A 27,695-nucleotide genomic window follows, 5' to 3' on the forward strand; every position below is an offset into this window, starting at 1 on the left:
CTGCTGCTGTGTTGTATCGGGCTGGTTATAAAAATGGGGGGGACCCCCACGTCGTTTTTTTTTTGGAATTTAACAAATTTAGCAATAGACGGGTCCCCCACATTTTTAATAACCAGCCATATACAAGGCCGCAGCAGTCTGGCATTACATGGGTGGGAAGGGCCACTGGTTTTGTCCATTCCCAGGCTAATAACACTGTGTTGTATGTGGCTGGTTATGATAAATTGGGTGGAACCCCATGTCTTTTTTAAAAAAAAAATGTAAATAAATAAATAATTTAAAAAAATGACGTGGGGTCCCCCCCACTTTTATAACCAGCCAGATACAACACAGCAGCAGCAGCCTAGCATTACAAGGGTGGGAAGGTCCACTGTTTTTGGCCCTTCCCAGCCTCATAATACCAGCCTGCGGCCGCCCCAGGGCCCGACCATCACAACAGATGGTCGGGTACTGGATCGTACCTGGCTCTTCCCGGCACCCCTGGTGGTTTTGGGTACCGGGGTAATAATGGTGGTTAGTGTTAGCCTCTGCACCGGCTAACACTAAGCCTCGCATTAGTAATGGATGTTGTCACTCAGACAGCGGCCATTACTAAAGTGGTAATAATAAAATTTGAAAAGAAAAAGACAAAGATATAGATAAAATATTTTATTGAAATAAAGCACCCCCAACACAACCCTCATTAACCATTTTATTGTAGAAAAAAAACCGTCATCGAAGTAGTCCTCGAAACCGACGTAGTCCAAACACCAAACCTGTAAAAAAATAAAATAATGAAATAAAACATGTTGTAAGCTTAGATTCAGTTTAATGTGTGATACTGACTGTTATACCATGTATAGAAGCCTGCCGCGAAGTTGACTTAGATACAGGGCGCCAGCAGACAGTATCATACATGGCCATACATACATATATACAAATATACATACATATATACAAACATACATACATATATACAAGCATGCACATATATACATGCAAATATACATACATGCAAACATACACACATATATACATGCAAACTATCATACATACATGCATACACACACACATGAAAACATACATACATACAAACAAACATGCAAAGATACATACATACATATATACAAGCATGCACAAATATACATGCAAACATAAATACATGCAAACATAATTACATACATGCACATATATAAACATACATGCAAACATACATGCAAAAATAAAAACATGCAAACATACATACATGCACATATATACATACATACATGACAACATACATACAAACATACATGACAACATACATACATGCAAACATACATACATGCAAACATACATACACACATGCAAACATATATACATGCAAATATACATACAAACATGCACATGTATACATACATGCCAACATACATGCAAACATACATGCACATATATACATACATACATGACAACATACATACATGCAAATATACATACATACACACATGCACATATATACATACATGCCAACATACATGCACATATATACATACATGACAACATACATACATACATGACAACATACATACATATATATATATATATATATACACACATGCAAATATACATACATTCATGCAAACATACATGCAAACATACATACATACATACATACACACATGCACATATATACATACATGACAACATACATACATACATACATACATGACAACATACATGCAAAAATACATACATGCAAACATACATACATGCAAATATATACATGCAAATATACATACAAACATGCACATATATACATACATGCCAACATACATGCAAACATACATGCACAGATATACATACATACATACATGCCAACATACATACATGCCAAAAAATAATAATAATACGTTCATACTTACTTTCCTCCTGTCCGGCCTCCAGCGATGACGTTTCATTCATGTCGCCGCTGCAGCCTGTGATTGGCTGCAGAGGCGGTCACGTGGGATGAAGCGTCATCCTGACGTGCGTGACCGCCACTACAGCCTGTGATTGGCTGCAGCGGCGAAAGGGATGAAACGTCATCGCTGGAGGCCGGACAGGAGGAAAGTAAGTACGAACGTATAATTTTTATTTTTTTATTACATTTAAATGGTATTTTCCGCGCGCCGAGCATGTACTGTGAAGGTTGCTGAAAGAGTTAGTGCAGCCCATTAACTCTATCAGCACCCTGGACAGTAGCATGCTCGGCGCACGTAAGTGACAGGTTCGGTCAGAACTAGTTCGGTCCGAACCGAACTTTTTTGTGAAATTCGGCGAACTAGCCGAACCGAACTTTTGATAAGTTCGCTCATCTCTAGCCACAAACATTTTATCACCTATTCACTGGACGTGCGATAAATGTTAGAACGGCGGGAGTCTGACTGCTAGGACTCACACCGATCACTAAAACAGGGTTGCTAAATGTTTGTGGCTGAAGTACCCCTTTAATGAATAAGATCGATAAGATTTGTAAAGATTGTCAGCAATGTTCCCTCAAAGTCTTGGCAGCTCCTGAGTGGGGCAGTTAGACAGCAGGGCAAGTCTCCATCAATGGTGGGCGATCTGATGACCAAAAGTAATATCCCCAGTAAACGCTAATATAGCAACTAAATAAGAGAATAAGAAAACTTATTTTAAATTTGTTTAAATTACTTTTTTAAATACTATAATATTACAAGTACAGCAGTAAAATAGACAGTTATAAATACCAATTATAGGCATCAATGAAAGAATCCCTCATTGCACCACTGCCCCTATAGATAGCGCCACACAGACCACCTGTAGATAGCGAAGCCCACACACCCTTATGATAGTGCCACAGACCCCCAGTAAAGAGCGCCACACAACTCCTGTAGATAGTGCCACACAGCCCCTGTAGATAGCGCCACACACATCCCCCTGTAGACATTTTCACCCCCTGTAGATAGCGTCACACACATCCCCCTGTAGATAGCATCACCCCCTGTAGATAGCATCACACGCAGCCCCATGCAGATAGCGCCACAGGCAGCCCCCTGCAGATAGCGCCACACGCAGACCCTGTAGATACAGCCACACAGCCCCCTATAGATAGTGCCACACAGAGCCCTGTAGATGGTGCCACACAACCCCCCTGTAGATAGTGCCACACAGACCCCGGTAGATAGTGCCGCACAGACCCTTGTAAATAGTGCCACACAGCCCCCTGTAGATACTGCCACACAGCCCCCTGTATATAGTGCTATACAGCAATTGCCCCCTCTATATAGTGCTACACAGCCCCCCTCTTCCCTTATATATAGCGCTACACAGCCCCCCTCTTCTACTTGTGTATATAGTGCTACACAGCCCCTCTCCCCTTGTATATAGTGCTACACAGCCCCCTCTTGCCCTTGTGTATATAGTGCTACACAGCCTCCCTCCCCTTGTGTATATAGTGCTACACAGTCCCCCTCCCTTTGTATATAGTGCTACACAGAAATTCCCTGCATGTTTATAGTGCTACACAGCCCCCTCTCCCCTTATATATAGCGCTACACAGCCCCCTCCTCCGCTTGTATATAGCACTACACAGCCCCCTCTCCCCTTATATATAGTGCTACACCGCCCCCCTTCTCCCCTTGTATATTGTGCTACACAGCCCCCCTCCCCCTGTATATAGCGCTACACAGCCCCCCTCCTCCCCTTGTACATAGCGCTACACAGCCACCCTCTCCCCTTGTATATAGCGCTACACAGCCCCCCTTGTATAAAGCGCTACACAGCCCCCCTCCTCCCCTTCTATATAGCGCTACACAGCCCCCCTACTCCCCTTGTATATAGCGCTAAACAGCCGCTCTCTCCCCTTGTATATAGCCCTACACAACACCCCTCCTCCACTTGTATATAGTGCTACACAGCCCCCCTCTCCCCTTGTATATAGTGCTACACAGCCCCCCTCCTCCCCTTGTATATAGTGCTACACAGCTCCCCTCCCCCTGTATATAGCGCTACACAGCCCCCCTCCTCCCCTTGTATATAGCGCTACACCGAAGCCCCCTCCGGTACTAGCGACGCCACTGCATCCGCCCGCCGCCCATGACAGTGCGAGGGCTTTAAAGTTTAGTGAGAGGGCGGATCGTGGAAAGTGCACGGCCGCGCAGCCACGCACCTTATAAGGAACACTGATTGTCAGTATCATAGATTGTTTACAAATGATTTGAGAAAAAGAAAATGAGGAGGGGTTTGTTTATACCTAACATTACGAAAAAATATATGCAAGGAAAAAGAAAATGTAGAATCCTGTTCACATCACGTTTTGTCTTTCCGTTCATCTGAACAGAAAGACAAACGGAAACTAGCTTTTCCTTTTGCAATACCATTGATTGCAATGGTATTTTCTTTCGTTCAGTTGGTCTCAGTTGGCGTCCACTAGGTTTCCGATTTTCCGATGTTAACAATAGCGCAGTACACTACCTTATTGTTCCCATCGGAATAATGAAAAGCAGAACAGACGCCAACAAAAAATGTTTACCATTTTGCTGCTGTAAATTCTTACATAAATAAATGCAACTGCACACTGCTTCTTTTGGCGGATGATGTTATTTCAGTGTTAGAGATAGCAGAACATAGGGGTAAGCAGTTGTACATGGAAGATTAGAGTGTGGAGAGCAGGGAAAGCATCCAAATTTTCAGGGAGGGCAGAGAACCCATGAACACTCTGTAGGGGGAGGGTGGTGAGGAGATCACACACTCCACAGCATCAGTGTCTTAAAGAGGCTCTGTCACCAGATTTTGCAACCCCTATCTGCTATTGCAGCAGATCGGCGCTGCAATGTAGATTACAGTAACGTTTTTATTTTTAAAAAACGAGCATTTTTGGCCAAGTTATGACCATTTTTGTATTTATGCAAATGAGGCTTGCAAAAGTACAACTGGGCGTGTTGAAAAGTAAAAGTACAACTGGGCTTGTATTATGTGCGTACATCGGGGCGTGTTTACTACTTTTACTAGCTGGGCTTTCTGACGAGAAGTATCATCCACTTCTCTTCAGAACGCCCAGCTTCTGGCAGTGCAGACACAGCGTGTTCTCGAGAGATCACGCTGTGACGTCACTTCCCCAGGTCCTGCATCGTGTCAGACGAGCGAGGACACATCGGCACCAGAGGCTACAGATGATTCTGCAGCAGCATCGGCGTTTGCAGGTAAATCGATGTAGCTACTTACCTGCAAACGCTGATGCTGCTGCAGAATCAACTGTAGCCTCTGGTGCCGATGTGGCCAACATGATGCAGGACCTGTGAGTGACGTGACCTGTGAGTGACCTGTGATCTGCACTGCCAGAAGCTGGGCGTTCTGAAGAGAAGTGGATGATACTTCTCATCAGAACGCCCAGCTAGTAAAAGAAGTAAACACGCCCCGATGTACGCACATAATACACGCCCACTTGTACTTTTACTTTTCAACACGCCCAGTTGTACTTTTGCAAGCCTCATTTGCATAAATACAAAAATGGCCATAACTTGGCCAAAAATGCTCGTTTTTTAAAAATAAAAATATTACTGTAATCTACATTGCAGCGCCTATCTGCTGCAATAGCAGATAGGGGTTGCAAAATCTGGTGACAGAGCCTCTTTAAGCACGATATATATGGACTTATGCATTGATGTACCTGTATGCAAGTAGAAAGTATAGATATTGTACTATATGTAAACCATGTGATCCACTGTTCATTGTTCTTTAACCAATATCTTCAGACACCATAGCCTGTATAGAGACGTTTTGTTGTCCTTTTTCTTTTTTTCCTCTCCCTGACTGGCACAATTTCAACCATTTGAATATTTTTTTGAGTTACAGAGAATATGCATACTAAATCATATTTAGGTGAACTCCTAACTCATAGATAGATACCATAATATATTAATCTCGCCATGATATTTACACTGCCACTACTATTTCTGCATATACGTATATATGTATACTACCTTGATGTTGTACCTGCGATTAATGTATCAAATTGTTCTCCTTGTTTACATTTTTTCACTTTATTATTGCGATGGAAAACTCAACTGAGTACTCTGTAGATGTCCACTGGCTATGTTACAATGTACATTTACCTCTTATGACACTTGTATATGGAGAACCTAAATATATATTAATTTTGATTGTTTAAAAAAAATCTTTTTAGTGCCTGAAGGTCAACAAGACCAAAACGTTGCACTCTGGCAATAAGATAAATAAAAATCTCAACTCCAGTTTGTGTGTCAGGTACTTTTTACTCATTCAGTATCAGTGTCTGTCAGGAATTTGGAGAAGAGATCCTTTATGGGCTGCAGAAAGAAAAAGCAAGCTGTGCTGATACATGACAGCTAGTAAAAGCAGCAGCATCCTGGACTCACAGTACTCACAACTAGCATTTATTACATGCCTACATGAGAAATTTTCTGAAACGAAAAAAAAGGTTGCAAACTGCATATCAGGGTTCTGAAAACGAATGAAGGATGAAGATTGCAGCCTTTAAATTATTGCAATTTATTTAGCTCCTGGCAACCACTAAAATATGTAAAAATAAAAATTCCATGTGAAAGGTGTCCATAGACTTTAGGCTTTATTCAGATGAACGTAAAATACGCGCGTGCAACGCGCGTGATTTTCACGTGCGTTGCCCGTAGCTATATTAGTCAATGGGGCCGTGCAGACATGGCAGCATTTTTTGCGCAGCGTTGCTCCGTTGCAAAAAACTCACGACATGTCAGTTGATTCAGCGTTTTCAACGCATCACGCACCCATTGAAGTCAATGGGTGCGTGAAAACAACGCAGGGCACACGCAAGCACCTCCATACGCACAGCGTTTTTCACGCAGCACTTGTTAAGTCTATGTAAATGAGTTGAGCAGACTAGACAAAACAACTACACACCAGGAAGTGCCTTTTCACATTCTGAGCACATGCGCACAGTTTCAACACACATCTGCAGCAATGCCACGTGCGTGTGATGTGGAGAAACTTATTTGCTTGGTCCATGACAGACCCCAGTTGTGGAACACGAATGATGAGGCCTACCACGACCGCACGGGCAAGGAGGTAGCCTGGGATGAGGTGGCGCATACCCTATTTGGGCAGGAGTGGGAAAAAAGTACCACAAGAGACCGCAAAACCATAGGTAAGTGCTGATCTAAATTAATGCTGATGCAATCGCCCATGCTATCGTGTATAGCCTTGTGTTTCATATGTTCTGTACAGTGCATGGTCGCGTGTGTGGCACTGCATAATGTATAGGCCAGTGTTTAGTGTGTCGTTGTGTATTACGTATAGCAACGTTTGTGACAAGTGAAGTTGTCCGTACGGTCAGATGGTCTCATTTTGGTGTCTGTCTCCTGTTCCTATGTCCAGTTGATGATGTCAAAACACGGTGGAGGAGCTGTCGGGATCAGTTTAGGAGGGAATATGGAAACAAAGGGCGAAGTGGGGATGGGGCGTCCAAAAAAAGGCCCTATATATATATGAAACAGCTGATGTTTCTCAAGGACATTATGGAGATGCGACCGTAAGTACTGACATTACATTGATGACATGTGTGTGTTCACTGCATAGCCTGTATAAAAAGCTGTATGGCCCTTGTGGACATGGTAAAATGAGTAACGATAAATGTTTCTGGCAGATGCAGTGATAATCTGAATGACACGGAGGAGGAGGCTGGCCATGTGGAGGCGCACCAGGTCACCGAACAACATCCCGTGCTGCCCTTGACCCCCGACTGTACACAAACCCAAGCTGCCACACAGTTAAGCAGCCAACCCCAGCTGCCAGTGGACCTGGACAATCCACGGACGCCACCAGCCAGACGCCGGCGCACCCAGGTTGCCCCAGCAGGTGCCAACGTGGACGCGAGAGTCCTGGAGTACCTTAGGCGCTGTTCGGAGGAGGATGGATGTGACGCTTTTGGGTGTACCATAGCGCCACTACTTCGGCGAGTACCGGACTACCGGATGGCACGCATCCAAGGGGCCATCCTCGCTATTATTGACTCTGCCACTCCTCCTAACAATCCACGGCAATGCTTCCAGGTAGTAGAGCAATGGCGTGGATTGCCTGAAGATTGTCTGACCTCTTCTGCTCCTCTCCCTTCCCAGCCTGCTCACACCTTTCAACGGCCACAGTACCAACGGCCGATGGTGAGGGTAATGTCACCAGGTCATGTGGTGCCTCGCGACCGCACTTTCCCCCCCTACGTCAGACCCCAGCCTCCCTTTGTCCAGGGCCCCCCGGCAGGGCTAAACCCTCAGTATCAGCACCACTATGCTGGTGAGGAACATCCTCAGCAGTCCCAGGGACAGTATAGTGGTGCTGAGATGCAGAGCCACCAGTCTCCCTCACACATGTATCAGGACTTATAGAATTGTGTAGGCCGATGCCGCGTGTTTCTATGTGGGACTGTAAACATGGAAGTCACAGTTTATTTCTGTAGCATCATGTTGGTGCGTTGGATCTGTTTTTATGACAGCTGGATGCTGCTCAGTGTTTACGTTTGAAATACCAGATTAAATGGTTATGTTGTTAGCACGTTTCATTATTTGTGTTTGCCTCCATTTATGTGTTGGTACCCAGGTTCCCCCAAACATTATTTTAGGTAATGTTCCCACATTAGGACGGTGGAGCAAGTTTGTAGCATGCCATGATAGAGGTATTAGTTTGTCTTTGGTGGTTTACCTCCATTCCTCATATTGCCCTCGCCTGCATTGCAGTTCTGTGTGAAATGGAAAAAAAATGTTTTTTTGCATGCAAATAGTGCTCAGGGGCTAAGCCATCCGGCCTCCAAAGCTAATGTGTCTACAAGAGATGTCACGTAAAAAGGTAATCCAACAAAGACATAAGCTCGCAACCCACGTCAAGGGTCCTCATGTCTTGCGAGTGCAGAATCAAAATATGCCCTCCACAAAGAAGCACAAATTAACATAACTAATGATACAGTGGCACACTTATCGTGACTAGGACAGGCCTCACAGAACATCCTCCTGCCATGGCACAGCTCCTTCGGGGCTGTCAAAATATTGAGCAAATATGTCGCGTATTCTAATTCCAGAGGTTTGCGCCCTTCCAAGTGGAAGTGGCAGCGGAATGGTTGTTGAGGTAACATTTTGGCGAATATATTCTGCATCACAACCTGCATCATGTATACGACCAAAATTATGAAGCACCACACACGCTTGGATGACACGGGTGACATTTTGCGGCGTCAGTTGCATGGTGGTGAGGAAAACACGCCATTTGGAGGCCATTATGCCAAATGCACATTCCACACATCGCCTTGCTCTGCTAAGGCGGTAATTGAATATGCGCCGCCGGTCATCCAAGCCTCTTCTAGCAAATGGGCGCATTACTTGACTTGTGAGTCCAAAACCCTCATCTGCCACGATCACATAAGGGACTGGTGGTCCTTGCGAGCCAGGCAGGTGGTGCAGATTGCCCATCAGACGTTGGCCCATCCGGGATGTACGGAAGATGCGGGCATCAGCTGAGCTTCCATAGGACCCTATATGTACAATGGTAAAACAATAATTGCTGTCGGACAAGGCCAACAAGACGATAGAAAAAAACTGTTTGTAGTTATAGAATCGGGATCCTGAGTGGGGGGGCTTCTTGACCCTAATATGCTTCCCGTCGAGGGCACCAATACAATTAGGAAATTGGGTGGTGGTGTTAAAGTCAGATGCTATCGAAAGCCAGTGGTCTGTCGTCGGCTGCGGCATCACTGTGGTCTTCAAACGCACCCACAAGACAACACAGGTGGCTGTGACAATGGCCGAAATAGTGCTCACTCCCAGAAGGAATTCGAAATGGATCGAATGATAGCTGTTTCCGGTAGCTAGAAATCTACATGGGCGAGATGCAAAAACACACCACACAAATAAGCGTGCTGTAGGACATGGCAACCACACACCAGCCTGTAAGCTGCTATAGTTTTAAACCCACATACCTCAACGTCACAAGGAGTCGCTCCTCGGGGCAAATGCAGCGCCGCATATTTGTGTCCGTGTAGGTTATTCCAGTGCGAATCTGGTCCAGTAGAATATCAAAAGTAGACACAGACATGCGGCAAAACGACCGGAATTTCTCGGGATAGCTGCGAAGTTCCTCATATAGAGTATGAAAATGGCCTTTGGTGGTGCGCTGGGCCACTAGTGGATGAACCCAAATCCCGATTCCCTCCGGAAGCATGGGTCACCGTTCACCAAATCTCCTAGAAACCATCCATGCTAGCAGCACACGGCCCAGCGGAGTCAAGGGCATATTGTTCTTTTTGGCGTGTAAAACAACCCAAAAACCTACTAACACGGGCCAAAGTTAGAGGAAACGTGAAATCTTGATGCCACCATGTGCTCACATCAAGCAGGTGTTGGAGAAGGTGTCTTTTTGTAGGCTGGCCTCTCCATTACTCCACCCTCCGTTGTTTGGACGCGTGTAAAAAACGCATGCCATACGCGCGTTAAATACGCTATCACGCTGGCCAAACGGATGCCACATGCAACTACAACGCAAACAAAACGTCGCGTTTTTCACGCGCGCACAAACGCCACGTTCGTCTGAATACAGCCTTAAATGAACAGAAAACCAGCTACTAAGGCAAAACAGATAAAATCCTACTTCTAGACTGAGATAAGATTGCTTGCTAAGGCCCAAAGCCTGATGAACCAGAACTACAGGTCTGTGTTGACAACATGGCCCCTTCTGAACTCTGTCAGACACAAAGTTGTCATGGAGATTTTGTGTTAATTCAAATCACCATCCACACATACACACAAATTAGCTACTTCTCCAACTAGGTGGGTTAGATTGTCATGTGGATGGTGATTTGAATCCACACTAGGTTTTCCACCTAAATATACCGGCCAGGTTTTTGCAAATAAACTGCGGGTGTGGCTGTAGGGACGTACTTTCACATTAAGTGTCATTTTTCCACTTATGTTTGGGAACTATTAATTATTTTTTATATTTTACATTTTTCAGATCTAAAAACAGAGGCTTGAGTGTCAATAAAACATTTTTACCAGTCATGGGAATGGATCACCAATTCACAGCATAAATACCTCCAGGAGATAATATTTATGCGGTAAAATGGTGATGCATTGCCATGGTTAGCAAAAATTACTCTACATAATAGAGAAGTGAAATCTGATTTCTATTTTTACCCATATTACGTAAACTCATTTTATGGAGCAGAGCAATGTGAACCGCATATAGTATTCCAACAGCGAGAAGATGGTGAGACTGATGTATTAACCCCTTCAAGACACAGCCTGTTTTGGCCTTCAGGACACAGCCAATTTTTTCAAATCTGACATGTTTCACTTTATGTGGTAATAACTCCGGAATGCTTTTACCTATCCAAGCGATTCTGAGATTGTATTCTCGTGACGCATTGGACTTTATGTTACTGGAAAAATTTGCTCGATACATTAAGTATTTAATCGTGAAAAACACCAAAATTTTGTGAAAAATTGCAAAAATTAGCATTTTCTAAATTTATATGTATCAGCTTGTAAGACAGATGGTAATACCACACAAAATTGTTGCTAATTAACATCACCCATATGTCTACTTTAGATTGGCATCGTTTTTTGAACATCCTTTTATTTTTCTATGACATCACAAGGCTTAGAACTTTAGCAGCAATTTCTCACATTTTCAAGAAAATTTCAAAAGGCTATTTTTACAGGGGCCAGTTCAGTTGTGAAGTGGATTTTAGGGCCTTATATATTAGAAACCCTCGATCAGTCACCCCATTTTAAAACCGTCACCCCTCAAAGTATTCAAAACAGCATTTAGAACGTTTCTTAACCCTTTAGATGTTTCACAGGAATTAAGGCAAAGTAGATGTGAAATGTTCAAATGTCTTTTTTTTTGTTGCAGAAATTCATTTTTCATCTAATTTTTTTGTAACACAGAAAGTTTTACCAGAGAAACGCAACTCAATATCTATTGTCCAGATTCTGACGTTTTTAGAAATACCCCACATGTGGCCCTAGTGCACTTATTGACTGAAGCACCGGCCTCAGAAACAAAGGAACACCTAGAGGATTTTGGGGCCTCCTTTTTATTAGAAAATATTTTAGGCTCCATGTCGGGTTTGAAAGGCTCTTGCGGCGTCAAAACAGTGGAAACCCCCCAAAAGTGACCCCATTTTGGAAACTATACCCATTGAGGAAATTATCTAGGGGTATAGTGAGCATTTTGACACTGCAGGATTTTTGTAGAAATTATTGGAAGTAGGCCGTGAAAATGAAAATCGACATTCTTTCAAAGAAAATGTAGGTTTAGCTAATTTTTTCTAATTTCCACAAGGACTAAAAGGAGAAAATGCACCACTACTTTTGTAAAGCAATTTCTCCCGAGTTAAACAATACCATGTGGTCATAAACGGCTTTTTGGACACACGGCGGAGCTTAGAAGGGAAAGAGCGCCATTTGGCTTTTGGAGATCAAATTTAGCAGGAATGGTTTGCGGAGACCACGTCGCGTTTGCAAAGCCCCTAAGGGACCAAAACAGTGGAACCGCCAAAAAAGTTACTCCATTTAGGAAACTACACCCCTTGAAGAATCCATCTAGGGGTGTAGTGAGCATTTTGAACCCACAGGGGTTTCATAGATTTTATTAGAATTGGGCAGTGAAGATAAAAAAAATCCTTTTTTTCCAATAAGACGTAGCTTTAGCTCAACATTTTTCATTTTCTCAACAAATAAAGAAATAAAAGAACCCCAACATTTGTAAAGCAACTTCCCTGGAGTACGGCAAAACCCCATTTGTGGTCATAAACTGCTGTTTGGGCATACGGCAAGGATCAGAAGAGAAGGAGTGCCGTTTGGCTTTTGGAGCACAGATTTTGCTGGATTGGTTTCTTGACACCATGTCACTTTTGCAAAGCTCCTAAGGTACCAGTACAGTGGAAACTCCCCAAAAGTGACTCGATTCACGAAACTACAACCCTAGAGGAATTCATCTAGGGGTGTAGTGAGCATTTTGACCCCACAGGTGTTTCATAGATTTTATTAGAATTGGGCAGTGAAAATAAAAAAAATCTTTTTTCTTCAATAAGATGTAGTTTTAGCTGAAAATGTTTCATATTCTCAACGGTCGGATCGGAGGCTAGCTCCGGTCCTGGCCGATACCTCAGGGTGCCAGCTGTAACATACAGCTGTCACCCGGCGGTGATGTCGCTGGCTCAGCTCCTGAGCCAGCTTCATCTCCATGACTTACAGTTACGTGGAGATGAGGGAAAAGGCCATCTCCCATGACGTAACTGTACGTGAAATTGCGGGAAGGGGTTAATGACTTACTGTAATCAGAACCTGTCACAGGGCCCATAGATGTTGTTACTCTCACGGGGCCTACAGACAATGGTGTGAACCCACTGTGTTGCTAACATATTTATGGTAAGGCTGAACTGGGGAGCAGAGTCCAAGGGATTACTAGATTTTCACCCCTTACCCTCCGCACGGGGGAGTGGGCTTGGCCGCTAGAATCCCCATGTCGCTACTCCCAGAGTAGTCTCCGATGGCAATGGCCGACGTGGACAAGCAGGTTACATTGTCAGCATAACGCAAGTTCAGAACTGTAGTGAAGGTCAGGGCAGACGACATATATGGTCATCACAAAAAACAGGCAAATGGTCAGGGCAGGCGGCATACAGGGATGGTCAAGAACAGACAGGGTCAATAACAGAATATTCAAATAGATAATACAAGAATGACTGCTAGCAAGCTAAAGTAAGAACATAATTGTTTAGGCATGAAGAAATGTGGCATTTTTATACAAAGCTGGGTGGAGTGCTGCCAGCATCATTAACATGAGAAGAGTAGCGGCACCTGCAGAGGAGCCAGAAGACGCCGGGGATCATTATGTATATGGCAGCAGCGGGAGGCAGCAACGACCATTACACTGTTTTTAGGTTTGTGAGGAAATTGTTGGTAGAACTTCTTAATTGGTGCAGGAGCCTGGATGTTCTCCTCAGGACCTAAATTATTTTAATCGATGAGGAATTGGAGTTTACCTCTGGACCTCCTGACATTGAAATGTAACACCAGAACTGAAAGAGGAGACTAGTGGACAAGAAGTTTTCTTGGAGCAGCGATTCAGGACCAGAATTTTGAGAAGTGATACAAGAAAAGCATTAGGTATATGCAGGGACTGAGAAAATCGGAGCTTGTAAGAAACAGGGTTGATTTGCTTCAAGATGACGTATGGAACCAAAACCGAAGCGTCAAGTTAAAAAAGGGAGTTTTCAGGTGAATATTTTGAAGGACAGCCACACTTTATCTCCTAAATGGAACCAAGGTGGAATACTGCGCTTTTTATCAGCATTTTTCTTGAAGCGAACTACAAAATTGTTAATAGACTCTTTTGCCTTCTGCCAGTTGTTTAAAAATTTTTGCACGGGAGATGTTAGCTGCTGGAATCCTAGGGAGAGTAAGACATGGTAGAGGAAGTCTAGGATACTGTTCATACATAAAAAAGAAAGTAGAAGACTGAGTAGATTCACCAGTATGGTTATTATAGGTAAACTCTGCCCAAGGAAGAAGACTAGTCTTAAAGGAGGTACACACAATTTCTAAGAAAGCTCTCCAGAACTTAGAAGTGAATTGCATATCTCTGTCAGACAAGATATGCTTAGGGAGTCCAGGCAGGCAAAAAATATGTTTAATGAAGAGAGAAATGGTCAACTATGACCCAGATCACAGTACAGCCAGAGGAACTTAGTAAATCAGTAATAAAATCCATAGCAATATGAGTCCAGGGCGAGTCGGGAATAGGCGCAAAGTATGAAGCAACCCTGCAGGCCTTTAACGTGAAGATTTGTTTTGAGAAAATGGAGCAAGCTGCAACATAATTCCTAATGTCCCGGGACAACGAAAGCCATCAGAAGTGATGAGACTAATTCTTGAGTTTTCTGTATTCCAGATTGTCCTGAGAACTTAGAAGAATGACACCAATGAAGAATTTGTTTTCTTTTGTTAGGGGGAACAAAGGTCTTTCTAGGAGGAATATTGAGAACTTCGTCTGGAGCCATAGCCAAAAGGTGACTGGATTCAATGAGGTATTGTGGTTTAGGAGATTGATCTTCCGATTCAAAGAAGCGAGATAAGTCATTAGTCTTGACGTAATTGTCTGCAGGTCGGTAATGGAGGAAGAAATTGATTAGAGAAAATCATAAAGCCCAACGAACCTGAAAAGGATTCAGATGATGTGTTGTCTGCAGGTAGAATACATTTTTATGGTCGGTGTAGATGGTGATGGGACGACGAGCTCCTTCCAACAAATGTCTACATTCTTTGAGGGCCAATTTGATGGGCAGGAATTCATGGTCTCAGATGCCATCATTTTTCTCAGCTGGTGAGAAGGCTTTAGAGAAATGCCTACAGGAAAGGATTTTACCTTTTATTTATTTTTCTCAGGGGTATACTATATTATTTATCAAAGAAATATACCAGTGATAACCTGCTCCCTTTCACATTCTGCAGGCACAAGAACAACTTGGGTTCCTTTACTTATAAAAATGTAGTTTAATAGATTTTAAATAGAAAATAATTACTTTTCCTTACATACACCTTGCTTCGTCTTTCTCTCCTAACAGCTTATGCAATGTAAATAGTTTGCTTTACTCTGGGACCATGGGACCATGGTAGTGTCAACAAAATACTAACTTTTAGGAATCTTTTGCAGGAAGCCATGTGGCATGCCGTAAAATTGTATAGGTTTCTATAGCTACCATTGAAGTCAATGGGAGAAATATAAATATCTATGGTCAGACTTGTGTTCATTTACTTCCTCTCATATAATCTCTTCTCAAAGGTATCCCCAAGAGTGTTCACAAGAGTGTAGGTTACATGTCAGGAAGCCCATGCACGAAAGAGTAAGGCCCTATTCACACTGAGTTTTCTTTGCAAGCAGAAAAATCTGCAAGGCAGATTTTGACCTGCCTGCATGCCGTTTGCCGTGTTTTTCATTGCGTTTTTCGGCTGCGGCCATTGAGTGCTGCGGGCAAAAAACGCAGCGAAAAACGCTACCTCTGCCTCCCATTAATGTCAATGGGAGTTCAGAGACGGAATTGTCCGAATAAAGGGCATGTCGCTTCTTTATCCCGAAAATAGAACGCCTCCGCCTCTCATTGAAATCAATGGGAGGCGATTTCGGTCGTATTTTGCCACGGTTTCCAACGCAGTTTCCGCAGCAAAAACTGCGGCAAAAAAAATCTGTGTGAACAGGGCCTAAAGCTGCCACATACAAAGATAAATGTCAGCTGAACCAATAGATTTTGTCAGAATCGGGCAAAAATCTCATGTCATTGTTAGAAAGGAGGATCAGGCATGTTGAATTTGAACATGTCTGATCCTTGGTTCTCCTGGGAGATATATGTTTGCTGTGTGTATGTACAGCAGTAGTGTGTTATCTTTACATTGGTATAGCAATTAGATCAAGAGCAGAAAAGAAAAAAGTAACAGTAAATACCATAATTTCAAAGCCGTTTCAAGAAGCTCTCCAGCGTTAGCTTCTTGCACAGTAAGGCTTTATTCAGACGAACGTGAAAAAGGTCCGTGCAACGCGCGTGATTTGCACGCGCGTTGCACGGACTTATATGTGTCTATGTGGCCGTGCAGACATGTCCGTGGTTTTTCCTCAGCGTGAGTCCGCTGAAAAAAAGTCACGACATGTCCGTTCTTTGGGCGTTTTGCATGCATCACGCACCCATTGAAGTCAATGGGTGCGTGAAAACCACGCATGCCGCACGGAAGCACTTCCGTGCGAACTGCGTGATTCGCGCAACAGCTGTCAAAAGGATGAATGTAAACAGAAAAGCACCACGTGCTTTTCTATTTACAAACATCCAAACGGAGTGTCTTTGAGAAGAGCGAACCCTGACAACCGAACCGAACTTCACCGGGTTCGGCCGAACTCGTTTTGGCCGAACCCGGCAAAAAAATTTCCAGTACGCGACGTCCGGATATAGTCACTGTCCAGGGTGCAGAAAGAGTTAAACTCTTTCAGCACCCTGGACAGTGACTTCCGATCCCAATATACATAAACGAGTAAAAAAAAAAAAAAGTTCTGACTTACCGATAACTCCCGGCTTCTTCCTCCAGTCTGACCTCCCGGGATGACAATTCAGTCCAAGTGACAGCTGCAGCCAATCACAAGCCAAGCACAGGCTGCAGCGGTCACATGGAATGCGGCGTCATCCAGGGAGGTTGGGCCAGATGTCAAGAGAGGCGCGTCACCAAGGACGCGTCACCAAGGACGTGTCACCAAGGCAACGGCCGGGAAGTTCTCGGTAAGTACGAACCTCTTTTTTTTTTTAACAGGTTGCTAGATATGGTGATCGGAATTCACTGTCGAGGGTGCTGAAAGAGTTACTGCCGATCAGTTAACTCTTTCAGCACCCTGGACAGTGACTGACGTCGGCTAGAATCATCTCTATGATGGCGGCTGCGCGAAAATGACGCAGCCGCGCATCATACACGGATGACACACGGAGCTGGCAAGTGATTTTTGCGCGCGCAAAACGCTGCGTTTTCGCGTCCGCAAAAACGCCACGTTCGTGTGAATCCAGCCTAATAGTGGCACTGTGAGTATGGGCAGGGGCGTAGCTAAAGGCTCATGGGCCCCGATGCAAAAGTTTTTATTGGGCCCCCCCTGCAAACTTCTCATGGTCGACAGCCCGCAGCTTTCAGCTGCATCGCTGGGTCTCCTAAGTGACCCAACAATGCAGCACTAGAAGACAGGGGCGTCACTAAGGTCTTAAAATGTCAGGGGAAATAGCTCCAATACATATACCCCGAAAAAAAGTGTGTGTGTATATGTGTATGGGTGTGTATGTGTGTATAGGAGACAGCATATCTATAGCACTACGACCCTATAAACTATGGATAGGATTAGATACAGTAGCTCAGCAGACAGGGTCACACATTATTGGATTAGATACACAGCTCCGCAGACAGTATCACACATGATAGGATTAGATATAGGGCCCAGCTCGCTGACATTGCGGCTCCAGCGCTGGACCCAGGAAAGGTAAATATAATAATTGTTTTGCTTTTTTATGTGTTACTAATAATTTTCTTGTGTTTTTTTTACAGGTTTGATCGTTGGACTACGTCAGATTCGAGGACTACTTCAATGACAGCGTTTTTTTATTCTTAATAAAATGGTTAATGAGGGTTGTGTGTGTTTTTTTATTTCAATTAAATATTTTTTCTATGTCCTTGTATTTTTTTAAACTTTATTATTACCGCCTTAGTAATAGCTGCTGGCTATTTGACAACCTCCATTACTAAGGCGGGGCTTAATGTTTTGCCGGGGTAGAGGCTAACACTAACCCCCATTATTACTCCGGTACCCACCGCCACCAGGGGTTGCGGGAAGAGCAGGGTATGATCCAGTACCCGTCCATCTGAAGTGATGGTCGGCACCAGGGCGGCCGCAGGCTGGTATTATAAGGCTGGGGAAGGCCAAAAACAGTGGCCCTCCCCACCCTGGTAATGCTAGGCTGCTGCTGTGTTGTATCTGGTTGGTTATGAAAATTGGGGGGGACCCTACATCGTTCTTTCCAATAATTTTTTATTTTTTTTTAAATGACATGGAGTCCCCCCCATTTTTCATAACCAGCCAGATACAATAAAGCAGCAGCAGCCTAGCAATACCAGGGTTGGAAGGGCCGCTGTTTCTGGCCTGTCCCAGCCTGTTAAAACCAGCCTGCGGCCACTCCGGTGGCCGACCATCGCTACAGATGGTCAGGTACTGGATCGTACCCGGCTTTTCCCAGCACCCCTGGTGGCGGTGGGTACCGGGGTAATAATGTGGGTTAGTGTTAGCCTCTGCACCGGCTAACACTAAGCCCCGACTTAGTAATGGATGCTGTCACTCAGCCAGCGGCCATTACTAAGGCGTAGTAATATAGTTTCAAAAAAAACACAAAGACGTAGAAAAAATATTTTATTGAAATTAAAAAAAACACACAACCCTCATTAACCATTTTATTGATAATAAAAAAAAGCCGTCATCGAAGTAGTCCTCGAATCCGACCTAGTCCAACGACCGAACCTGTAAAAAAAACACAAACACAGCAAAAACTATTAGTAACACATGTGGTGGGCCTAGATACAAGGCCCATGTGTGATACTGTCTGTCAAGGTAGGCTTAGATACAGGGTCCAGCAGACAGCTTCACATATGGGCCCTGTATCTAAGCTTACCATGTGGTTATGTAAGATGCTTAGATACAGGGCCCCAGCAGACAGTATTGTTATACAGTATAAGCCTGTGTGGTAGGCTTATATACAGGGCCCATCAGACAGGATCACACATGGGCCATGTATCTAAGCCTACCATGTGATTGGCTTAGATACAGGGCCCAGCAGACAGCATTACACAATCTGTGATCCTGTCTCATGGGCCGTCTAAGCCTGCTACATCGTAGGCTTAAAGGGGCTGTTCAGTCCCTAAACATTGATGGCCTATCCTCAGGATAGGCCATCAATAGCTGATGGGTCGGGGTCGGACTCCCGGGACCTGCCAATCAGCTGTTTTGAAGGGACCACAGCGCTCGTACGACAGCTGCTTACCCTTCATTTCACTTACTCGCTCACACTGAATCGCTGACACGGATTCACAGTGTGAGCAAGTGACCGGAATGAAGGGGAAGCAGCTGTCGTACGAGCGCTGTGGCCCCTTCAAAACAGCTGATTGGCGGATCCCGGGAGACGGACCCCGCCAATCAACTTCAGCTGACAGGGATATTAATCTTACCCTCCTCTTCAGCTGCAGCGGATGTCCTGACTCTATCCAAGATCAGGATGCTGTGCGCGGCGCACAGCGCTGTGACATCAGGACGTCCGCTGCGCTCCGGAAGCAGGAAGGTAAGTACTGTAGTTACTATAGTAACAGGGGCCCGCGGCCACAGTTACTATAGTAACTTTTTATTGATGTGGTGCGGGGTCCGCGGGCCCCCGTGGCTTCAGGGCCTGGTCACAATTGCGACCGCTGCGACCCCTGTAGCTACGCCACTGATTATGGGGGTACATCCTTGTTTGCTGTAACCCTGTGACTTGAGTAAGGTAGCGTGATTTTGCTCTTAGCTCCAGTTTTGTAGGTATGTGTTATGATGAATGAAAAGTGGCAACAGTGCAAGAGCCTAGACATTGACTAGACATCCAAGGGTCCTTTACACCAGCCAATTTTGGGTGTAACAACAAGCTCCGATCAACGAGACCGCTCGTTGATCGGCGCTCGTTTGCTACTTTCACAAGGAGCCAATATGGAGAACAGCGCTCATTACTATGATCACTCGTCCCCATATATTTCTATCTTGTCGGCCACACATCTCCCTGTTTACACAGGGAGATGTGCTGCTGCCGATAACGATAATATTTTCTGGTGCAGAAACTATACAATCAGCCGATGAACAAGCGTTTGCTCGTTCATCGGCTGATCATTGCCCTGTTTACACAGGGCAACGATCGTGAACAAGCGTTCTGTGAATGCTCGTTTTCCAAATAATTGCCCCCGTGTAAAAGGGCCCTAACCTAGTTCAAGTTAGCTGAAAATTCTTTTCAATAAAGTGCAAAATACAAATTTGTATGTTGGAAGAAAACAAGGCTTGAAAGTCTAACTTGAAGAGCTTTTCTGGAATATAAAAATAAATGGAATTTCCTTGCGAACCCCACTGACCAGTAGAGCGAAGGGGCTGCCCCTATCCAGGTCCTTTGTAGCTGTGTCTGGGGTTGGCTAGGGCAGAGCTGCAGTAAAAAATAACAGCCACACAGGCAAGAGTGGTACTGTGCCAGATACTGATAATGGGGATACCGGGGGTTGGACACTTGCCAAACACAGATGGCTAGACCATCAATGTTAAATTCTTGAAAATCCTGTTTTAGGCCCAATGCACACGATCGTAGAACCGCGGACTGTACTGCGGTCTGCGGTTTTACGGACCCATTCGATTCTATTGGCCACGGACACCTTTCCATAGCGCTATAGATAGGTGTGCCGGGAATAATGGAGCATATCCTATTTTTCGTATGCATGGGGCCTTAAGCTTAGTTTTACTTCTCAATTGTCTCCAGACCCCTTTTTTGTTTTTACTAATCACCCGAATATTCGCTTCCTCGTTTTCTAGCTATGCCATCCCATGAGTCCTAGAAATTGCACCTCAAGGATGGCATTAAGGAGTGCCAACACCCTGTTACCAGATATCTGTGTGCATGTATATGTGTTTAAAAATGGATTGACTAAGCATCTGACCTTATTGGTGGATAGGGACTAAAGGGCTGTGGCTTAACTAGAGTCCTATGAGAACCAGGGCAAATTTTGCACCTGGGCCCCACCCCCCTGCACCTGGGGGTGGGGCCCAATGATATCACAGTCGACTGTGCTATTGATTCTGTCAAAAACAACGGAACCCTGGGACAAACGGAAAACCATTAGTAAAGTTTGCGTCACTATTGAGATCAACGGTGATCCAAACGGAATCTAAGGTTTCCGTTTGCTTTTCCATTGAGGGGTTCCCCCGACGGTAAGCTCCAACAGAACCCCGCAACAGAAAGCAGCGCTGGTGTGAACAGGCCCTTTTATATATATATATATATATATATATATATATATATGTAGATATATATATATATATATATATATATATATATATATATATATATATGTATATATATATTTTTTTTTAAAAATTCACTAATGAAAACTTCATTTGACAATTTTTTACACTTCTTATTAGTCCCCCTAGGGGATTTCAACCAGCGATCATCACTAATGTATTGCAGTACATTGTAATTTTTACAGGCTTCTGTTAAAGGGGTTATCCATGAACGGCCAACTGATGAACTGCTCCGGCTGCCTCCGGGCGCTGTTTGTTTTGAAGTGTATGCAGTAGTTGGAGCTGGACGCAGATGGCTCCGACCACTACATAGTGGCCGTTCTGCAGAACTGCAGCTCTGCGCCTATTCACTTGAATAGGAGCAGAGCTGCAGTACTGCAGCTCAGCAGCTATTCCGTGACCGGAGCCATCTTCTTCCGGCGTGGACGTCCAGTACCTGGAGGCAGTCGGAGCAGCTGATCGGTGTGTGGTCCAGGTGTCGGACCCCCACCGATCAAATATCATCAGTTGTCCGTTCGTGGACAACCACTTTAAGCCCTGCCAGAGGTAGAGATTATCAGGAGAAGAAGGAAGGCAGACCTGGGGGCCTATTGGGATTTGCCTATTCTAATAAAATAAAATATCCTTTAAACTCTTATTGTTTCTTGGTTCTAATGTATTTGACCGTTATGTCTATGATGGATAGCCACCACACGAAGGTGTGGGTTACAGATCATATTAGACATGGAGCTTGTCCGATACGCTACATTATAGATGTTGGCGTTCAGACAATGACCCGGTCTGTAAAGTTTTATTACTTTGTGGAGAGCATAAAGTTTACGTCTCAAGTGAGACATATTGGCATTTTTCCCTTTTATAAATAAACAATACTTACAATTTATGTGTTGGTTGAGCGATGTCAAGAGCTGAGGGTTCGCAACTCTAACTAAGGGACGAACTTGTTCCTGATAGGCTGCTGTAGACTGTTGTCATGGCAACCCGGGACGCCATCCGTTGATTGGATGTCGGTCCCTTCTTGCATAACGTTTTGTTACGCATGCGCTGTTGGCTATTACAGATGCTGGAGGATCGTAGATTCTATTTGAAACAGTACTTGCACAAATTTGTCTGAGGCTCGGCGATTGGTGAGTGGCTCGGTACTCCTCCCCTTCACTAATATGTACTGTATACTTGTTTGATGTTTTATAATTAACTAAATACATTGTTTTGTAACACAGAATTTTAATATACACTGCATGTAACATCCTTTTGATTATTGTTTTATTGTGCTGCACACTTTTTACATTATATTAGCCAAATGTTGGCCTTATTTGTATGCTTGTACATTCATTATTGTTGATTATACATTGTTTGCACATGGGTATAAAAACCCTGCTTTATACATGTCACTCTAGCTTGAAAAAGGTTCTGTGAGAGGACTGAAACGTAGCTTATTCTTTGAAACATGGAACAATAAACCACATTTTTTTTACATCAATCTCTTTGAGTGCTGCGATCATTTCTTCATATATATATATATATATATATATATATATATATATATATATATATATATATATACACATATACATATATATATATATATATATATATAATATCCAAAAATGGCGACAGCACCCTGCGAACACTAATGCCACCTAAACACTATAAATAAATATGCATTGCTGCTGAATCTACTTCCATCTACTTACAATAGTAAGGTCCTTAGCGTGCATTTTGAGCAAATTGTGTGAGCCCACCTGCCACGACAAGTCGACCTCTATAATGTAGGTCCCTACGCTGCTCGTACCCCCATAACTGGGACTAAGCTTGGGGATGGTAGGATTCAGCACTAAACTAATTAAAATCACCCAGGGCAGAATAGAAGGAGTGCAAGATCAACAATGGAGGCAGTCACTAACCCCACACATATATGGAGTACATAAGATACAACAAAATTTGATCAGCATACTCCAACAAAATGAAACAAAACATATATATATATATATATATATATATATATATATATATATCTTAGTAAGTTCAATCATGCGACCCATATCTTGTGTCTTTATATGATGGATTATCTGGGGGGCAGGGATTTATTCACATTATTATCACATTATTCACATTATTATCTTATTTATACGAATAAAGTATACCTAATTTTTGTACGCAAATATTATATTTCAATTGATTTATAGGTTTCAACTTTCAAAGAAGACCTCCAGTGGAAACTCTCCATGTCTTCATTCCCCACCTGACCATATACCACACTCTATACTTTTATGTATAGTGTACTTACTTACTTTGAACTGCTGCAATCTCTGTGCATTAAAAAAAAAAGCTGTCATCTTGATTCTTAGTTTCCCCTGCTTTCTCTTCCTCTCTGATTTGCTATCAATCCCATGATGCTTCAGCACAGTATCACATGACCAGCTAGACTACATTCTTCTACATTATACCTGTGTGACAGGAATCTGTCTAAGTTTCTGTCCCCCCCCCCTGTGCAAAACTAGTGTGATCTTCATAGAATCAAGTAGAGAATGTGTGTCACCGAGCCTGATTCACTCTGCTGCTAAGCAACCATCCCAGTCTCATATAAAGAGATAGAAGCAGCAAGAAAAATAACAGGTGAGAGACTGACACATGCAATACCATAATGGTACACATGGGAAAGTTGAGTTTTTGCCAGTGTCCCTTTAACTACTTTTGTATGATCAGGGTATAACACCAGCGGCATCTACGTATAGATACACGTCTTAGTAGGATTATGCTATCTTGGACATCCTGTTTATTTATGTAATTTCTTATATGCACAATATTGGCACGGTAGGGGTCAAGGTTATGTACAGAACGCGTATTTCTGGCAGATATTATTTACATTGTGATTATGTGTACGCGATGTGGGGCCAAGATCTGGCGCATGCACAATTGAATATATACTTGCGCATGCTCAATTGATGAGGTACCACACTTTGATATCGGAATCTAGAAGATTATTTTTTTTTGCACATGCGCAGTTGCATTATGGGGACACACATCTGAGACATGTGGATGTTATTGCTGGTTCGTTGGGCGGGCTCTTACACAGTTAGTTAGGCTTACAGGTGTTCTGAGTGTTTATTACTAAGGATTTGTAACTACGCATATAAGATAATCGTCAGAAGCTGGACAAATACCCCTGAGATTCTATGGACCCTTTCTCCAACCAGGGCACATTGGTAAAATTTATGGCATCATAATATGCATTTCTATTGTCAATCTTTGTCAGTCACATGTCGTGTTTTGTATTATTGATATTTATTTGCACCTTTTTGCAGTGTTTACTTTTGCTATTGTATGAATTTTGTTTTTTACAAAGTATTGATGTGAGCGACATTTTCGCTTTCTAACTGTGCTCTCATCTCAGTGTGCATCTTGCAGGATTACGTGTTACAAGATCTTATACTGATGACATCATATTCTAGTAAACAAGACTCTGCTAGAAATGGAATTCATAAATTCAGCAAACCTAGAGACACACCCAGCTAATGCACTCTCAGGTACATGTTCATGAAGCATGAACTTAAAATAAGCAACAAAGTCTATTCTGTTCTAAGCTAATTTATTAAACAGAAAAGCGGGATATCTGATGATTATTATAGAACTTAAGACTTTATCATTTTTAAATTATATCTGTCAGCAGGTCACTGAATTCTATGTGTTTTGTACATAGGTCAAAAAAACTGGTTCTGCTGGGAAAAAACACCTTGTCCCACCGTACAGGCAGCCACTTGCACTGCAGGTTAGCATCTTCTTAACCATTCGCTTAACTCAAGAGAGTCTAGTACAGCTTCACTTGATCCTTCCTTGAATGCTTAAAATTCAGATTGATTGTGGAATATTTCAGAAATATTCAATGTCAAGCAGCAGCTGGAAAATCACATACAATTTAAGGCCTCATTTACACGAGCGTGTGCGTTTTGCGCACGCAAAAAAACGCTGCGTTTTGCGTGCGCAAAAGGCAATTGACAGCTCCGTGTGTCATCCGTGTATGATGCGCGGCTGCGTGATTTTCGCGCAGCCGCCATCATAGAGATGAGGTAGTCGACGCCCGTCACTGTCCAAGGTGCTGAAAGAGCTAACTGATCGGCAGTAACTCTTTCAGCACCCTCGACAGTGAATGCCGATCACAATCTACACCAACCTGTGAATAAAAAAAGACGTTCACACTTACCATGAACTGCCTGCTTCCTCCAGTCCGGTCTCCCGGCCGTTGCCTTGGTGACGCGTCCCTCTCTTGTCATCCGGCCCCACCTCCCAGGATGACGCGGCAGGCCATGAGACCGCTGCAGCCTGTGATTGGCTGCAGCCTGTGCTTGGCCTGTGATTGGCTGCAGCTGTCACTTGGCCTGAATTGTCATCCCGGGAGGTCGGACTGGAGGAAGAAGCCGGGAGTTATCGGTAAGTCAGAACTTCTTTTTTTTTTTTACACGTATATGTATATTGTGATCGAAAGTCACTGTCCATGGTGCTGAAACAGTTTAAGTCTTTCAGCACCGTGGGCAGTGACTGTCTCCTGACGTCACGTACCCGAACATTTTTTGCCGGGTTCGGTTAAAACGAGTTCGGCCGAACCCGGTGAAGTTCGGTGCGCTCATCTCTAATTTGACACTCCGTTTGGATGTTTGTAACCAGAAAAGCACGTGGTGCTTTTCTGTTTACATTCATCCTTTTGACAGCTCTTGCGTGATTTTCGCGCATGCAACGCAGGACCGTCAGTGTGGCATGCGTTGTTTTCACGCACCCATTGAAGTCAATGGGTGCGTGTTGCGTGAAAAACGCAAGAATATAGAACATGTCGTGAGTTTTACGCAACGCACTCACGCTGCGCAAAATTCACGCATCGTCTAAACAGCCCCATAGACTATTATAGGTGCGTACGACACGCGTGAAAAGCACGCGCGTCGCACGCGCGTATAATACGCTCGTGTAAATGAGGCCTAAGGGTGAATATAAAGAAAACCTGGGATTTAAATATAATATTGCCATTCTATAAACCGCTTTTTGTAGCTGCTCTCAGCAGCAGCATTTAAATAGAGTTTTAAAAAAATGGTATCAATAGATGTACTGTCACATAGTGACATACATTTATATTAGCATAGAACCGTATAAGCATACATATAATTTATTATGCTTAAAGGGTTATATAATACAACACTATTTTAAAAATGGTATATAATCTCTATATTTTATTACATTTACTATTCATGTTATTGCAGAGAAGTTTTTTTTGGATGAGAGCAATATTCATGCCATTTGCTAGATCTGTTGTCATAAGTCAATTGGTAGGAATAATATGTTGAACTCAACAAAGTCTTTTGAAAGGAGTGCCAAGATGGGTCGATTGGATGGTACCAGATTAGTCCGCACAGGGGGCTCTATCTACAGGGAACGCCACATGGGGCTCTATTTACAGGGAATGCCGCAGGGGGCTCTATCTACAGGGAACGCCACATGGGGCCCTATCTACAGGTACCGCCACAGGGGGCTCTATAGGGAACGCCACAGGGTGCTCTATCTACAGGGAACACCACAAGGGGCTCTATCTACAGGAAACGCCACAGGGGGCTCTATCTACAGGGAACGTCACAAGGGGACACTATACAGGGAACGCTACAGGGGGCACTATACAGGGAACGCTACAGTGAATGTCACAGGGGGCACTATCTACAGGGAACGCTACAGGGGCCCTGTCTACAGGGAATGCTACAGGGGGCACTATCTGGAAAACACAGAGAATAAGGAGTCATGTACTATTAGAATATGATTTGCCAAGGGCATAGAAAAATAAATTTTATTTGACAATACAAATTACATATAGATTAAAAGATGGACTACAAATCTATCTACAGGGAACACTACTACCTACAGAGGGCTCTATGGGGAGAACTATCTATAGAGGGATCTACTTGGAGCACTATCTACAGAGGGCTCTACTGGGAGCACAATCTACAGAGGGCTCTATCAGGGGCACTATCAATGGGGGGCACTATGTGTGGTGCATTACTTTACAGTGTTTGAAACTATTTTATTCAGGGGCACAGTGTATGTTACAATTA

At 43.6% G+C, this 27,695-nt stretch overlaps 1 protein-coding gene across 2 annotated transcripts in view; it reads left to right on the forward strand.

Moving 5' to 3' along the window:
• Nucleotides 1-14,783: 14,783 nt before the first annotated feature.
• GUCA1A (guanylate cyclase activator 1A) overlaps nt 14,784-27,695 on the forward strand; it is a 28,131-nt gene continuing 15,219 nt past the window's right edge. The window contains exons 1-4 of one of the 2 annotated variants that reach the window (XM_075850692.1): nt 14,784-14,877; nt 14,971-15,049; nt 25,018-25,136; nt 25,310-25,378. The gene's annotated coding sequence lies outside the window, so the exon portion shown is untranslated. Of the gene's footprint in view, nt 14,878-14,970; nt 15,050-23,661; nt 24,226-25,017; nt 25,137-25,309; nt 25,379-27,695 lie in introns of those variants that run through there. The other variant, XM_075850693.1, reaches the window with a different exon arrangement.

Source organism: Rhinoderma darwinii, chromosome 2, assembly GCF_050947455.1.
Source record: "Rhinoderma darwinii isolate aRhiDar2 chromosome 2, aRhiDar2.hap1, whole genome shotgun sequence".
Taxonomy (NCBI): Eukaryota; Metazoa; Chordata; class Amphibia; order Anura; family Rhinodermatidae; genus Rhinoderma; species Rhinoderma darwinii.